Source organism: Dipodomys merriami, unplaced genomic scaffold (assembly GCF_024711535.1).
Source record: "Dipodomys merriami isolate MVZ:Mamm:240054 unplaced genomic scaffold, mDipMer1.0.p SCAF_2368, whole genome shotgun sequence".
NCBI classification, from domain to species: Eukaryota; Metazoa; Chordata; class Mammalia; order Rodentia; family Heteromyidae; genus Dipodomys; species Dipodomys merriami.
The window spans coordinates 36,507-54,777 of NW_027203791.1; the positions used below are offsets into that span (position 1 = coordinate 36,507).

At 40.7% G+C, this 18,271-nt stretch overlaps 1 non-coding gene across 1 annotated transcript; it reads left to right on the top strand.

Annotated features, from left to right (window-relative positions):
- The first annotated feature begins 494 nt into the window (after nt 1–494).
- On the top strand, nt 495–601 carry LOC138835413 (U6 spliceosomal RNA). Its single transcript, XR_011374603.1, has one exon. It is a non-coding gene; the product is annotated as a U6 spliceosomal RNA (small nuclear RNA).
- The last annotated feature ends 17,670 nt before the right edge of the window (nt 602–18,271 follow it).

Sequence of the window (18,271 nt, forward strand, 5' to 3'; positions counted from 1 at the left end):
ATACTTTATAGAAAAGTTTATGACCAGCCAAACAGTCCTAATTTTGGCATATATATGCAAATTCCCAAAATTAAATACATTTAAAACTTAACAAACCTTAACACTTGCTGCAGTGTTCATTATGACAGGTGCCTTGTATAGAATAAATGAATTTCTCCTCTTATACATCTCTTGAACAACAAATATCTGGAATTATTTTGTTTTTGACATGCCAATCTTGACTTTATTCTTAAATGTGTGCTTATGTAAGAAATACATGGTTTTAACAGTTTGTTGTATTGCTAAAAAAGAAGAAGAAGAAGAAGAAGAAGAAGAAGAAGAAGAAGAAGAAGAAGAAGAAGAAGAAGAAGAAGAAGAAGAAGAAGAAGAAGAAGAAGAAGAAGAAGAAGAAATACATGGTTCTAAAATTTCACAAGAATTCTTTTGAACTTACTTTTTTTTTGAATTGTCTAGTTTAAGAAAATCAATTACACTTTATATATAAAAAATGTTCTGTGCTCAATTAGGCAGCAAATACGCTAAAATTGGAACAATACAGAGAAGATTAGCATGGCCCCTGAGCAAGGTTGACATGCAAATTAGTGAAATGTTCCATATTTTTGCAACAACAGATGCTGGAGAGTATGTGGCCACAGGGAACTCTACTGCATTCTTGGTGGGTATGTAAACTTGTTCAACCACTTTGGAAAGCAGTATGGAGGCTCTTCAAAAGACTCCATATAAAGCTTTCCTATGACCCAGCAATCCCACTTTTGGGCATTTACCCAAATGATCACAAACAAGACCATACTAAAACTACCAGCACAGCTATGTTTACTGCAGCATTATTTACAATAGCTGATATAGAGCCAACCCTGATGCCCCTCAGTAGATGAATGGATCAAGAAAATATGGGTGTACATACACAACAGAATTCTATGCCTCCATCAGAAAGAATGGTATCACCCAATTTGTTAGGAATTGGAAAGTCTTGGAAAAATTTTATTAAGTGAAGTAAGCCAAGTCCAAAGAAACATAGGTCCCGTGGTTTCCCTTATTTTCAATAACTAATATATGTCTGGGATAAGCAGAATAATTCAAAAGCTATGTGCATATGAGCAGATAAGATGATATTAAGGGAAATGAACCCAAAGACAGGGACACAAGTATGTTTTTTCTTTCTTGTTATTGTTTCTAATGTACTTATGATGTGCAATATGATTTTTTTTGTTTCTGTATATGTTCCTCCCGCACGCTATAACCCCTGTTTTCATTGTATTTGAAGTTGGTACACCTACATCCTGTGTATACGTTTCTCTAATTTGACGAGGAGAAGGGAAATACAAAATGGTTAAATAGGGATACAGGTTAACCCATTGTATCAATGAGATGCACAAGACACTCTGCTGAAAAATGAACTTTACAATTTAGGCAGGGGAAGGGGGAAGGGGAGCGTATTTGTGGAGGTGGGAGGGAAGGGATGGTGGGAAGAGGGAACAATGCTTGTTAGGAAATGTACTCATTATTTGCTCTCATAAATGAGACACCTCTGTACAGTTTTTTTATAATAAAAATCATATGAAAATGTTCTTATGTCGTGGTAGTGTAAAAATATCAGGGACAGAATAATGAAGGAATGTTGTAGACTGAGGTGAAGTCCATATGAAAATGTGCAAAACTGATAAAACGTAAAAGTATCAGAGCAGTATATTGTGTTTTACATCATTTAGGTTACATTGAAAAAATATGGAAGACCTAGAAGAATGAATTTTCTTTTTGATATCCTATCATAATTCCTTAGCAGGATGAACTCTTTCCTCATTGTTGTAAAGGCATCATCAGATGAGAGGAACTGAATTTTTTTGTTGGCTTCCTTACATTTATTTGTCAGTTTGAAATCTGAACTACTAGTTTATGTCTGAGACAAGAAGAAAAGGTCAGATAAGTTGATGCTAGGTGATATGAACCCCAAGATAAGTAGTCAAACGTTGTTTTTTCTTTCTTGCAATTGTATCTAACATATTTATAAGATCATTTCTTTGTTGCTTTGTATGTCCCTCCCCCATGGTATAATCCCTGCTTTCATTGTATTTGATGTTGGTATAATTTGTGGAGGGGAAGGGCAAAAACAAACTGTTTAAATAGTGATATAGGTGGACCCATTACAACAATGAGATGGACAAATTGTTATGTTGAAAAACGAACTTTACAACTTTGGCAGGATGGCGGGGGGCGGGGGGCAGTTGAGGGATGGGAAGAGGAAACAAAGGAGGTAGCAGCAATGCTTGATAAGAAATGTACTAATTGCCTTGCCAATGTAATTGTAACCCCTCTGTACAGTATTTTCACAATAAATTTTTTTTAAAAAAAGAACCTAAGGGAAATTAGACACACAGGCTTTGGAAAGTGTAAAGTCGGCTCCTGGATGGCAAGCAGACTCCACCCTCCTTGCAGCAAATTTTCTACCCAGTACTTGCGTTATCTAGGCATGCAGCAAATTTTCTACCCAGTACTTGCGTTATCTAGGCAACTGGCACACATGGAAGAGGTCACATCTGCATCTGCTGAGGTCACATCTGAATTTGATGTGGCCACAACTTTCTCCGCCCATACCTTAGATAAGGCCTAGCCCAGGCCCAGATGCCCTTTCTCTGCTCTTTTCTAGCTCTTTCTCAGCTCTTTCCTTCTCTTCTCTTTCCCAGGTCTCTTCTATTTCCTAGCTCTCTCTTTCCCACCTTTCCCAGGTGCTCTCTTTTCTAGCTATTTTCTCTCTTATTCCCAGCTCTTCAAGCTCTCTTTCCCAGTCCTTTCCCCACCACGCTGAGGACCAAGATGGCCTGGTGTCAGCCGGAATGATGAATAAACCTACCCCTTACCTGAACACCACGTACATACTGCTGTACTTCCTTAGCTACCTCTTTTTAAAATCCTAACAGAAAGTGACCATTTAGGATGAATGATATTTGATTTTACAATCAGAAAAATATTTTAAAAATTATATAGATATAAAATACTCCAAAAGATTTATTCTATGAATCTACCCCTTAGAACAAATGATAAGAAGGTGGTTAATGTATTTTAGGATAATATATATATATTCACATACCTATTTATGTTCACATAAATTTCACTTAAACAACAATCAAATGACTATATTTCTACCTTCTAGTTGGAATATACTTAAATCTCTAAAAATGACTATGATGCTGCTATAAAGAGCAATTTCCCAATTGTCCTCCATAGAGGGCATCCACAACGTATTTTGTGATAGGGCCAAAGCCTGAGTCAAGAAACTTCCCAATGGTGTCCAGTGGGTAAACTGTTTTGATTTGGTTTAAAGAAAACAAAAAAGAAACATTATTAATACCTTGCTCTTTTGTGAGGTGGAGACCATCTATGAGAGAGAGTTCCTACCTTGCTCTTCAAAACAGTTGTAATGAAAAAGGAAGGGACAAGACTGTGAACTTACGATGCACAGACTTGAGTGTCATGCACTGAGAGTCAAGGCGGCCCATTAGTCGAGAAACAAGGAGTTGCAAGTCTAACCCACAAGACACGGCAACATCAGGCAGGCCATAGGCAGTGACAGTGAATTTGTAGCCCTATTCATTATTACTGCTGTCAGAATGAAAGAGGACCATCTTAAACGTCACGTTCTAGAGACAAACAAAAGTCATGTGGTCAACAAGATGGAAGGAGGCAACAACTCAGCAGTGAAGTATGTTCTTTGTGACTCAAAAAAAATCTTAAAAGCAGTCTCCATTTCTACAAGTTCAAAATTATTAAGGGAGAAATGTACAGAGATGATACCAAAACACAAAACTCACAACTACAGGTAGAAAGCAGAATTAGTAGAAAACTGCTGTTCAGCTTTCTAAAACTCAAGTGACTATCTGCTCAACCAGTGATCACTGGCTCAGTTCTTTGTTCTCAACCAAGACCCTTGATAGGAGAGAGAAGTAAACAGTCTGAAGCAGGCTGCAGCCCAGATATTAAACAGATCTGTCAACTGGGCTCCTAGCTTTCACCATGGTTCAAGTCTTTCTCTTGGATCCACTGGCCCTTCTGAACTCAGAAATTAACAGCTCTTTAATTTACTCTGGACAACCCTGGGTATTAGCCAATTTCCTATGAAGAGCCAGATAGTTAAATTTTTAGCTTTTGTGGGCTACATAATCTCTACTGCAACTGTTCCTCTCTACAAGTAGAGTATCAAAGCAACTGTCAGAAATATGTGTGTGGTTACATTCTAGAAATGTGACTGTATTAAGGTTTGTACTTAGAGCTTTGAGTCTTTTTCAGCTATTTTGCTCATGGCTGTCATTCTACCATTCAAGCCATGTCTCCACTCTGGTTTTTTGCTGGTTGAGATGGGGCTCTCAGATTTGTCTACCTAGGCTAGCTTTAAATCTTATTCCTCAAATATCAACCTGTTGAGTAGCTAGGATTTTGAACAATATGAACATGAGCCACCAGAGCCTAGCTAGTCCTTTCCAAACACCATACCTTTATTGCTCTAAAATTGGAAAAAGGACAAGAATTACCTTTGGCCACTTATAAGTACCAACTTTTGTGCCAAAGTGTGTCTTCCCACCTCTAGAGTCTGTAAATTCCAGATAATCATACCTGTGAAGGCATAATCTCTATTATATTCTTTCTCTTGTTTTTGATCCACTATTGCTTGGAAGAAAAAACGTGAGTCTTAGCACTTTTCGGTTTCACACATCTCATCAAATTCCACTTAAAAATAGGTTGCCCCTGGGCTAACAAAAACAGATACTTCATGGCAGTTTTTTCATATTTATGGGCAGATTTTTTGGTCCATGTATGTAGTACCACAGGCTGTTCCTGCTGCCAGGTCTCAACATCCAGCTAGGCAGACAAATGAGTAAGAGAAAATTCCAGATATTACTACACAACCAACTGTCACAATAGACTATCAGTGCTGTAGATCACAGGCTTTGACAGCCCTGATGAAATTTTACACAGGCTAATCTGATTTCCTGTCTATGCAGAGATCAATAGACATCTATCACTCAGCAGAAATGCATTAGGATTATACTTTAGGGACTCATGCTTTTATCTTTTAGCGGTGACAGAACTATTTTTAAAAATAAGTACTGGTATGAATTCCACTGGAGAAAAACACTGAATTAAAAGATTAAGAGCTCACATTTTTACTTAGGACCTTGGCATGTCTAAGACCACTCTTTTTTTCCTCTTAAATATAAAGAAAGTTTTCTTTTTAGCTCATGATTCTAATCCTAGTTACCCAGGAGGATGAGATCTGAGGATTGCAGTTTGAAGTCAGCTTTGTCAGGAAAGTCTTATCTGTAATTAAAAGCCAGAAATTGCTCAAGTGGTAGAATGCTAGTCTTGAGAAAAAGGAGCTAAGGGATAGTGCCCAGAACCAGAATTCAACCCCCAATATTGGCAAAAAAAAAAAAAACCCGATTAGGATTGGATGCTTTGGCTCAAGTGGTAGAGCATTGGCTTTGAGCTGAAGAGCTCAGGAACAGTGCCCAGGCTCAGTTTAAGCCCGACAACCAACAAAAACATCAGGGTTGGAGGCATGGTTTAGTTGGTTGGTAGAGCACTACCCAATGAGCCAAAGCAACAGGTACTAAGTTTGAGTTCCAGTCTTACACCAAAAAACAAAATGAGAAATAAAAAAGATCTGCTAAATGTATATGCCCTTTCTACTACCATCAGGAAGTTATGAAACTCAAAAAGACTGTGAACAAATGTTATATAATAAAAATTAAGTATGGGAGATAATTCTTTTAAACACTAAACCTTCTTATTTTTCTTTCCATGTATATTTTCTCTTTTAGACTTCATTTTGTGTGTGTGTGTGCCTGTCATGGGGCTTGAACTCAGGGTCTTGGTGCTCTCCCTGAGCTTTTTCATTCAAGACTAGCACTCCACCACTTGAGCCACAGCTCAAGCCTACCCCTCCTCATCTGCCCCCCTCCACCAACTAGTTATTTGGAAATAAGAGTCTCACAGGCTTTCCTACCTACACTGGCTTCAAATTGAGATCCTCAGATCTCAACACCTGAGTAGTTAGTATTACATGTATGAGCTACAAGCACCTGGCTAGACAAATCTTTCAGACTTTATTTACATAGATTTTATGTAACTTAATATAACCTAAAATGATTAGATAAATTATACAGCTTTTCGGCCTCCTTTCTAGTGCTAATGACAAATCAAGATGATATTTACTATCCTTGTTGGCAAAAATACCAATAAAGCGTCTAGAGGCAACTTATTTGTATATATCTGTAGTCCAGTATGTTTTATATGGTAGAGTCATATCTCTCTGAAGAGAGGACACAATACAGGTTCAGGGCCAACTGAAGTTATCTTGCTCAGTCCTCCTTCAGGGTCATTGCAGAGCTTCTTCAACAGCTCTGTTAAGGTAGTGAACTCTCTCAAGAGAGTACATTGTGAAATGTCCAAAGAACAGAAGTCTAGGAGGAAGATGAGCTAAAGGAAGATGAAGGATGTACTCAGTATTCACTGCACATGCTGGTATTTCCACCAGCCCCCTCCCTGCTTATTGAAAATAGCCACTTCTCCTTACCAGTTGACGAGCTGCCATGGAAAACACTGAATTACACAATTTTTCTTTTTTTTGAGGGGGGGTCTGGTCGTGGGGTCTGAACTCTGGGCCTGGGCGCTGTCCCTCAGCTCTTCAGCTCAAGGCTAGCGCTCTACCACTTGAGCCACAGTGCCACTTCTGGCTTTTTTCTTTTTGCTTATGTGGTGCTGAGGAATCAAACCCAGGGCCTCATGCATGCAAGGCAAGTGCTCTACCACTGAGCCACCTTTTCAGCCCTACACAGTTTTTCTACTATGTTTTTTCCACTATACTGGGACAAAAGGGATTCTAAAATCACTCTCATGCTTACCAGAAACTGTCCCACATCTATCAAAACATAAAGTAGTTAATATTTTATATGGTAAGAACATCATTTACCACATTATTATCAAGTGCAAAGCTAGGGAAGGCTATAGAAGCTGACTACCAAAGCAGGGAGAGGGAACAGCAGATCACAAGACCATTAAGCATCATCCAAATGAACAATGTCAATTTAATTACCTCTGAAAGGGAAAAGCTGTGAAAACTGCAGTAGTTGGTACGAGTGACAGTTAAGTTTAAGGTGAGTTTTTGGGTTGCTTTTCAATGAAGTGGAGATATCACTCTAAGTTATATCTGATCCCAGCACTCAGAAGGCTGAGGAAGAACTGAGAATTCAAGTGCAGTCTGGGTAGACAGCAAGTTCAAGGCCAGTATGGGCTACACAGTGAAAACTTATCTAAAAAGAAGTGGTGCTGCCTGTAGTCCTAGCTACTTGGGAGGACTACAGTTTAAGGTCAGCCTAGACAAGAAGTTTGAGAGAACTCATCTTGAGCAACCTCATTTCAACCAATAAAAATCTGAACGTGTGATTATATAGTTGTAGTTCCAGATATTTGGGAAGTACAAATAGGAAATTTGCCATCCAAGCTGGCCCAGACATAAATGTAATACCCTATTACTCTATTTGGAAAATAAGTAAAAAGGGGGGTGTGGCTGATTCAGGAGTTCTGGATTGTAATGATTTTTCTGTCACTAGAGGGCAGTGTTGAGTTTCCTAATGCAGGAATTACCAGGGCAAAATTGTGAGATCCTATAGAGAGCTCATCAGAACTAGATCCTAATTTTGCCTCCACTAATTGCTCATTGCTGCTTTGCATCATTTTGAACTAAGTCTTTCTATGTAAAATGTGGTTCATATTTATACATAGTTACAGGCAACAACAACAACAAAAGACCTATGAAAGTCTCTTCAAATGGGAACCTAGATGGCCTTATTGAGTAGGGGATAATAAAGCAAGGTTTTGTTATTATCTAGGGAAATAGAGGGCAAGCATGGTTAACATTGAGATTGTGTAATATGAATTCGGCTTCCATCAATGTCTAAGTTTGATCTTTCATGATAAAGGCTGGCTTATGTTCCTCTTCCATATTACATGTTCCATGGTCATCATTCTCTCATCCTGACTGCTCAGGGATGTTTTCTTTGTTCCAAACCACATGAGAGTCAGTTCATTAACATGAACTCCTTACAATGACACAGATCTTGAATTTTTCTACCTTTCTATCATCAATATCTAATTCTAAAATAGAATGAGTATGTGGTGTTTTGCTTGTTTTTGTTATTTAGTTTAGGCTGGACACCAGTGGCTCACACCTGTAATCCTAGCTACTCAGGAGGCTGAGATCTGAGAATCATAATTCAAAGCCAGCCAGGGCAGGAAAGTCCATGAGACTCTTATCTCCAATTAGCCATCAGAAAAGCCAGAAATGACTTTGCTTTTGCTGTGGTTCAAGTGGTGGATCATTAACTTTGAGTAAGAAAGCTTAAGGACAGAACCCAGGCCCTGAGTTCTAGCCATAGGATTGGCACACACACAAAACAGTGTTCAATGTTTTCAGAAGTGGTGAGGTGTGACTCAAAGTAGTAGAAAGCTAGCTAGTAGAAGCTCAGGGATAGCACCCAGTTCAACAACAAATATCACACATATATATTGAAGCCAGCTCAAGATTTTTGTCTTTAGCTTTATTAGTATATAACTGTCTCTTCTAGTGCATAGACAGTAAGATCTCTGCTTAGTGTCTTCAGCTTCACAGATGTTTTAGTCTGTGAACCCTGGGGCTTCCCACTGTGTGACATTCACATGCAGAGGGAAGGCCTCCCTTTCCTGCAGCTTCCTGTATGTTATGTTCCAGCAGCTTCTGTCACCTTCTTGCAGCTCAGGCAGGCTCTTCCCCCAACCCCCCCAACCCCTTGGACTCCACCCCCCTACTCCAGCCTTATCCTCTCAGGTCTCCTGCCTGGGACTGCCTGAATTATGTACAGTCAGAGTCCTGCAGATTAAGTGATGCCTTGGGTAGGATTATATCCAGAAAAGTTCCTTCTCCCATAGTCCAACTAATTCTCTCTTAAAAAATCATTTTGGCCATTTCTAAGGTCTTCATAAGTCCTTTATGGCTGAATGCTGATGGCTCACACCTATAATCCTAGCTACTCAGAAGGCTGAGGTCTAAGGATCTTGATTCAAAGCCAAATCAGGCAGGAAAGTCTATGAGACTTTTCTCTCCAGTTAACCACCAATAAGCTGGAAATAGAGCTCTGTGAGAGAACCAACTTTGATTGAAGAAAGTGAAAAAGTTAAGAGACAATGCCCAGGTTCAAGTCCAGGTATGGGAACAAAAATTAAAATCTTTTATCCTCTATTTGGCTCAGTGTTTAAATACTGTCTGTGGGAAGGGTAAATTTGTTAGAATCTTTATTATAAAGATTAGAACATCACTCAGTTGGTATTCCTAGGTTGTAAAATGAGCTGAACTAAACAGAAATAGTGGCTTAAAGATACCATGCCTCTTTAGATTTTATCTAAACCTTCTAGCACCTTTTTGTAAATTTGAAAAGATACGTAGAAAAATAATGTCAGTAGTCTATTTTCTTCAACTCAACTGATTGCAAGTGTTACTATTTCTACAAATTACCAGTACAACATTAAGATGCTTTTCATTATTTTTACATTAAACCTGCAGTACGGATAATGGATTTTCAGCAGCCTAATTTAGGTGCTAAATCTTCAACAGTTTAAAAGAAATAATGTACTATCAAAACCATAGTTAAGTTCAATAAAAATCTTTAGAATGGTTCTATTTTAGTTGGGCTTCAACACAGGGCCTAGGTATTGTCCCTTAGCTCTTTCACTCAAGGCTAATGTTCTACCACTTTGGACACACAGCTCTACTTCTGGTTTTCTGGTTAATTGGGGATAAGAGTTGTATGGACTTTCCTGTTCGGACTGGTTGTGAACCACAATCCTCAGATATAATCCTCCTGGGTAGCTAGGACTACTAATAGGCATGAGAAACTAGCTCCTGGCATGTTTAAAACTTTTAAGGTAAATCAACAGAAAATAAAATAAAATTCAGTCACATGTTAAATGTCCCCAGGTGCTTGTGACTATTGGCTACCGTATTGGACAAACTAGGCTTGGATGACAAGAAAGGATTTTTTTTTATTTTTATTTTTGCTAAGCAAAGGAGCTTTTCTAGAAGATTTGACGTATAATGTTACAGAAATTAAATCTAATATGCCTGTAATCACTTTTAGGAAATGCAAGAAATAAATTATGTCTTTAAATATTTTAATATCTATGGGGCAAAAAAAGTTCCCTATGTGGGAGGCTGAGTATGGGAGGATTGTGATTTGAGGACAACTTGGGCAGAAGCTGGATGTGGTGGCACACAGCTGATGATAGCTAAAAGTAGGCATATCTGTCTATGGATCATGCCAAGGTGGAAAGTGAGACCCAAGGCTTCACTGCAACCAGTCAGAAATCTGGGCAGGCAGGTTGGGTAGTACCATGCCAGTCTAGGAAATACAAAGCCCTGAGTTCAAACTCTATTATGGAAAAAACAAATATTCCCCCATTTTACAAAAATCTTTTGCTAACAGCAAAGCCAAATTAGTTTGCATAATGTACATCATTTGTGTGCAGAATATGTCAACAAATTACTGTTGTTTTAATAAAACACATGTTCCTCCTTCTATGAATTTGCCTTTTTGGGATTCACATTTAATAATATCCTGGCTATAAAAGCCCACTGTAAAAGTGTTCCTTTTGTAATTGTTGACTGAATAATTAGAATGATGATGTTGACTGTTTAAAAAATGAACTTTTGGTATTGTGGTTATAATTGCCTTCACTCCTGAGACAGAAGAGTGCTTGAATTGACTGAGGTGAAATTCCAGCTTGGTGAAATAACTCTCATAAATGGTGTTTGACTGTGGGAACTAACATGTAGTTACAATTCAAATTTAAATAGATAAAATGTTTTCTTTTTCCAATTTGAAAAAGGACCATAGGGGTACTATCTGTTCCTGAATCAAAATAGGAAACCCAAGGAGGACTTTCTGCTTTCTACCACTCAGGATGTGTGGGAGGAATTCTTAGTAACTATAGCAGAGGAGGGGATCATGACTGGGAAGATTTTTTTTAAGAGGGGAATCTGTGCATGTGTAAGATTGGCATCCCATAATGTAAGTATGAATGAGATGCGACCTGTGTGCATGAGGCCCTAGTAGGACTTTATTGCCCAAAGGTCAAGCTAAAGGCACAAGAGGTTCCACTACACACATACCTCAATTTCCATTAGAACTGGCCTAGAATTGTAACCACTCCCTGACCACAAAGGAAGTGGCATGGGAGGTACTGGGAAAGAGGAAGAGCTCAAGGTGTTTAGGCAGCCATGACTAGGAGAGGGGTGTTGACCTGTGCATTCTTTCTCCTCCTCGTCCTCGTCCTTGTCCTCGTCCTCGTCCTCATCCTCGTCCTCGTCCTCGTCCTCGTCCTCGTCCTCGTCCTCGTCCTCGTCCTCCTCCTCCTCCTCCTCCTCCTCCTCCTCCTCCTCCTCCTCCTCCTCCTCCTCCTCCTCCTCCTCCTCTTCTTCTTCTTCTTTTTCTTCTTCTTCTTCTTCTTCTTCTTCTTCTTCTTCTTCTTCTTCTTCTTCTTCTTCTTCTTCTTCTTCTTCTTCTTCTTCTTCTTCTTCTTCTTCTTCTTCTTTCTTTTTCTTCTTCTTCTTCTCTCCTTTCCCCCTTCCCTTCCCTGAAAGTATTCCAGCCACCCCATATTTGGGAAGTAAGTCTAAATTTATTGATAATGCTAAGTTTTGTGTCTGTATATGCTTTGTAAAATAAAACAAAAAAAGTCTTATGCATTGCTTGTCAAAAGATGTGTTTTTTCTCTTTGAAAGACTTAACTCTGAGCTGTCTCAGGACAGCACAATTTCAGACGTCTACACTCCTGTGCATCTGTTGGTCTGCAGAGGTGACAATAAAGACTCCTATAATTTGGCTTATTAATTGTGGCATCTTTTGTTTTGTTACTGATTGGGTTACAACACTCAGAGCTCAGCCTCCTAAGTAGCTATGATTACAGGTGGGAGCTACTGCCTTTCTGTTCACATGAAATAAGCATGCAACTGTTTCAAGTCAAGTACACTGATGGGAGAGATTGGGAGAAAAAATCTGGGGTTTACAGGGTGGCTATCAGATGAATGATTCTAAATCACAGAGTGGAGACTGATTTATATGTAATCAATTTGGATTTGCTTCCCCATCTTTAAGTGTAAGAACCAGCCAGACAGTTCATGTCTCTACAACTATCTGAATTCAGTTCTGAGTCTCAATTTTTTAGTTGCCAAGTGTTGGGGTCTCCCTCTCCTTGTCTCAAGAGGTAACACTGATCAAAACATATTGTATTCACTTATTAAATGGAAGCTCCTATGTATAACTACCTAAAGATAATTCTTTAAAAAGAAAATTTTTTAAAAGAGGAAAAAACTTTAGCAATGTGACTTAAGTAGTTAAAAAGGAAAATTTAAAAGGCCATACAAGGTGGCCAAAGCAGGAACTTGTAACAGGATGTAACTAATATAACGAGATAGGACTTAATTAAAATAGCTTTTTATTTCAAAGGTTATACAAAGTTGTATGAGAGAAAGAAACCAAATTTTGACCAAAGATTGTAACTCGTTTTTTGTCCTAGGACTTGAACTCAGGGCCTGGGCATTGTCCCTTCCTCAAGACTAGCATTCTAGTACTTTGAACCACAAGTCAACTCCTGGTTTGGGGGTGGGTAATTGTACATAAAAGTCTCACAGACTTTCCTGCCAGGGCTGGTCTCAACCTATGATCAGATCTCAGCCTCCCGAATAGCCAGGATTACAGATGTGAAGTACCAGCACATAGCTTGAAGACTGTACTTCTTATACCCCTTTCCCCAGTTATGTATTCAAAGCTACTGATCCTGTCTATATCTCTGAAGAAGGGCTGAAGTGCTGTCTTCCCCCTTGTCTACAAGATAATAAATTTCCTTTCTCTCACCTTCACTGTGTGTCTTTATTTGTTTTATAAGGACAAGAGGCTGGAGCTGGTGTGTGGAATAGCTGGAAATTGGACCTAGGGTCTCCTATGCAGTAGCACACCAGCAATTCCTTCTACCATCAAGCTGTAACTTGAATGATATACCTGAGGGACAACCACATATGTCAAATGTCAGGTTTCTGAATGGAAGATTGTTTTGAATTTTCTTTTGCAGGTTTTGTTTGTGGAGATGGCTGTAGTGGCATGCATGACCAGTTAAATTTCCAAGAGGACAAATGGGTAAGAGTGAATGGGGGAGGGGGGACAAGGAAGAGATGTAGGTGCTGCACAATTGCGCCTGCAAAGCTCTGCCATGGTTGCAAACATTCAGGCTTGGCAGCCAGATAGGCTTGTACCCGTAGCTGACTGGGTATATCTGCTTCCCGTTCTTCTCACCTGAGTGCTACTGATTCCAGCTTTGACAGCTACACTCTACTCAACCTGAGGAGTAAGATGAATCTCTACTTATGGCACTCTGTGAAAGTTTGGAGAACCAGACCTCAGTTGTTTGGCACGGGACCACTGTCCATCCAGGCCTATGGATGGCACTGGCTATATCAGGCTCTAATTAGTCCACAGTTGTGTTCAGCCGAATGACCTCTGCCGGGAACACTCAGAATGCGGTTCTGAGTTATTGCAACATAGGAACATTTCACTGCTTTCCAGGCTTCTTAGGAAGAATTCCAGAAACTTGCAGCCGGCAGGCCTCTGGGTGTCTTGGGTGAACATCTCCTTGTAATTCCTCCATGGTTTCTTCTACCCCCGTGAAGTTTGGCAAGGGTACGTAGTTTGCATTGCTGCACAATTGCGCCTGCAGAGCTCTGCCATGGTTGCAAACATTCAGGCTTGGCAGCCAGATAGGCTTGTCCCTGTAAGACACTGCCAGCGGACTGGGTATATCTGCTTCCCATTCTTCTCACCTGAGTGCTACTTATTCCAGCTTTGACGGCTACACTCTACTCAACCTGAGGAGTAAGGTGAACCTCTACTTATGGCACTCTGTGAAAGTTTGGAGAACCAGACCTCAGTTGTTTGGCACGCGTCCACTGTCCATCCAGGCTTATGGACGGCACTGGCTATATCAGGCTCTAATTAGTCCACGGTTGTGTTCAGCCGAATGACCTCTGCCGGAAACACTCAGAATGAGGTTCTGAGTTATTGCAACAGAGGAGCGTTTCACTGCTTTCCAGGCTTTTCAGGAAGAATTGCAGAATCTTGCTGCCAGCAGGCCTCCGGATGTCCCGGGTGAACATCTCCTTGTAAATCCTCCGTGGCTTCTTCTCACTGGATTCTATTTTATGGGAATAGTTTGCAAGATACATAGAAGCCACATCTTGAGAGGTCAAATTGGGAATCTTTTTTTTTTCTTTTGGTCAGGTGTGGGGCTTGAACTCTGGACCTGACCACTGTCCCTCAGCACTTCAGCTTAAGATGAGTGCTCTACCACTTGAGCCACAGTGACAGTGTCATGGAATTTCCTGCCTGGGCTAGCTTTGAACTGTGATCCTCAGATCTCTATCTCCTTAGTAGCTAGGATTATAGGTGTGAGCCACCAGCGATTGGCTGGGAGTTTTAGTAAAATGTCGGTGTCTACAGGTAGACTCCTGTCCCAAAGACCTGCAGCCCAGAACAGAGCTTGCACAAAGCTTTTAAAGGCAAAAACCATGTTGTGGGTGGGGACAAAGCTCACCACAAGCTAACCATATAGGATAACAATCAGGGGTGAGCATTCTCTACAGCAAAACTTTCCTGGGACTAAACAGGATGACATGTATGAAATCCAAAAAATGTCCTGTCTCACCTCTAGGCTTTTCAAGAAGGTTCCCGTAACAAGTTCTCTTTTGGTTGTTGTTGTTGTCAGTCATGGGTGCTGTCCCTTGAGCTTTTTTGCTCAAGGGTAGCACTCGACCTCTTTTGTTTTTTTTTGGTCGGGTCATGTGGCCTGAACTCTGGGCCTGGGCGCTGTCCCTCAGCTCTTCAGCTCAAGGCTAGTGCTCTACCACTTGAGCCACAGCGCCACTTCTGGCTTTTTTCTTTTTGCTTATGTGGTGCTGAGGAATCGAATCCAGGGCCTCATGCATGCAAGGCAAGTGCTCTACCACTGAGCCACCTTCCCTGTCCCCACTCTACCTCTTTGATTCAGTTTTTCTGATTGTTAATTCGAGGTTATAAATCTCACAGACTTGGGGGCTGGGAAAGTGGCTCAGTGGTAGAGCGCTTGCCTTGCATGCATGAAGCCCTGGGTTTGATTCCTCAGCACCACATAAGCAAAAAGAAAAAAGCCTGAAGTGTCGCTGTGGCTCAAGTGGTAGAGCATTAGCCTTGAGCTGAAGAGCTGAGGGACAGCGCCCAGGCCCAGAGTTCAGGCCCCACAACCGGACCCCCCAAAAAAAAAGTCTCACAGACTTTCCTGTCCAGTCTGGCTTTGAACCACAGTCCCCAGATCTCAGCCTCTTGAGTAGCTCCATGTACAGGTGTGAGTCACCAGTGCCCAGCTTGTATATAACTCTTGAGTGTGTTTTGTCATCTGCTTGTCACTGTATGCTCAGATAAGCCATCAAAATTGAGAACAATAGCATTAGGTGTGCTCAGAAAAAGAGCCTGTTCTCCTGTGAGTGATTTCATGACTTTCCCCAGGGGTGGCCAGACCTGTACTCAGTCCACAGAGACACCATGGCCTTCTTCTGATGGACTCTAAAGCATGAAGGGGGAGCCCCATCACCAGCTGCACTTTGTGGACATTATTACCCATGTGTCCAGAGTCACATAGGATACCCTGCTCCATGGGAAAGAAAGGGAGGGAAACTCCAACACTTGGCAACTAGAAAATTGAGACTCAGAACTGCATTTCGTTGGATATAGAGCAATGAACTGCTTGGCTATTTCTTACACTTAGAGATGGGAACAAAATCCATATTGATTACACTCAAACTAGTTTCTACTCTGTAGTTCAGAATCATTCATCTGATAGCCACACTGCAAGCCCCCAGATTTCTTCTCCCAATTCTCCCTTCAGAGGCCTTGATTGGAAACAGTTCCGTGCATATTTGATGTGAACAGAAAGGCAGTGGCTCCCACCTGTAATCCTAGCTACTCAGTAGGCTGAGGTCTAAGTATACTGGTTTGAAGCCAGCCCAGATAGAAAAGTCTATGGGATTCTTATCTCCAACTTTTGAGCAAAAAGCTAAAAATAGAGTTTACTCAAGTGGTAAAATGCTAGCCTTGGGGCAAAAATCTAAGGGACAGCCAGCCCTTGGAGTTTAGTCCCTGTACTAGAATAAAAAGAAAAGGAAGGAAGGACAGGGAGGAAGGAAGGAAGTAAAGAAGAGGGAGGAAGAAGGAAAAAGAAAAAGGGAGGGAGAAAAGAAGAGGGGGTTAGAGGGAGAGAAGGAGGGAAGGAAACCTAGTCTCATATGTATCACTATGGTTCTATCTCTAGCCAAGTAATTGCTTCGTTCAGAGACCTGGAGGAAGTTAATACTCTTTAAAGGTCCTGGCAATGTAAACTCTTTCACCTTTACAAATGCATTTCCATTCTGCTGAAGAGAAAGGGTCTGTGCAGGAGCTCTGGGGTAGATGGAATGGATGCAGTCCTTCTCTGCAAACATCATTTCTACTTTGAGGTTCACTGGAGACCTCAGTAATTACAGCCATTTAAAGTGAGTTGGCAAAGAGGGAAATCCAATAACACAACTGCCATGAGAAATTAATCTACATGTTAATACTTTCACATCCCAGACTCCTCTGGGCCCAGGGTTTGAAAGAACTGTAGCCGACTGCAATGTTAGCAGAGGGAATTGCTAGTCAAGGGCACCCTGAGAAGAGATGAAGATCTTGTTCCTGATAGGATGGAATTCAATTAGAAACTGGTCACACCCCACCCAAGTTTTTCAAAGCAAACCAGTCTATGGCCTTTCCCTGATGCCTATGCCCAACGTCCAACAGAGACAGACATGTGGCATTTTCTGTTTCTTTTTGGAGTCCAAGGTTGGGAAAAGCATGTACTCAGATAGGACAATGGGAGAACTGAGCGTCCACATCAGGATACCCATATATATATATATATATATATATATATATATATATACCAAAAACTAATGGACAACAAATCAAAAGAGCTGCTTTTGCTAGTACTCTGCTGCTGCTTCTGTTCTGTTCTGTTCTGTTGCTCTAGCTACTGAGCCAGTATGGTGGAGTGGGGATTTTGCTGATTGACTGTCTCCCTTTTCATGGACCCTGTTGATTGGTTGTCTCTCCTACAGACCATGGTTGGAAACTTCCATGCATGGGGAATATCTTGGGAGCATCTTCCACTTAGTCCATTTCTTGCTCTTGGTGCACCTGGTCATTTTCTCCTGGCTATTGTGATTTCTCTGTCCACCATGTTTCCTTAAATGGGGTCTCCACACTGACTTCCATCTGACAGCTATAGAAACACATGTTCCTCAATTGGGAATGTCTTCCTAAGTCTACCTGTCCATCAGTGGGAACCAGTGAACTGGTTAGCTCTGTGAGTGAGTCGAAGGCATCTGTACTCAAATACTCATGGCAATGAGAGGAGTTGTTACCATTTGGGAGTGAATTTCATACATGCAATTGCAAAACCCTGTATTCCCTAACTTCAAGAAACATGTTTAAGCATGATTGCAAATGAGAAACAGTTGTAATGAAAATCAAATTCAAGAACATATGTTGCTTTTTTACTTAAATGTTATTTTATTTAAAGATAAAAGTGAAGCAGGTGTTAGTACAATGTCAAGGACACTGAAGACACAGTTCTTCAAAAAATAGCCATCTCATTCCTGTCATCCTAGCTAAACAAGAGGCTGAGATCTAAGGATCATGGTTCAAAACCAGCTACAGCAGGGAAATCTATAATGTTCCTATCTCCAATCAACCAGGAAAGAGCTGGAAGTGATTCAAGTGACAGAGTACTAGCCTTGAATAAAAAATGCTAAGAGATAGCACCCGGCCCTGAGTTCAAATCTTAGTACCAGCAAAAAAGAAAAGAATAGAAATGGAGAGAGGGATTGGAGAAAGGAGAAGGAGAGTGGGGAAGGAGGAAGGGAGAAAAAAAAAGAGAGGAGCTTTGTTGTGTTTGAGTGATATGTACCTAAAATGACACATGATAGGAAAGTAGCCCTGAGAAAGGAAGGGAAGGAAAGGGGAGGGGTGTAATAAAGAGTTTTGTGGGACTGGGAAAGTGACTCAGTGTAAGAGTTCTTGCCTTGCATGCATGAAAACCTGAGTTCTATTCCCCAGCACCACTTAAGCAAAAAGAAAAAGCCGGAAGT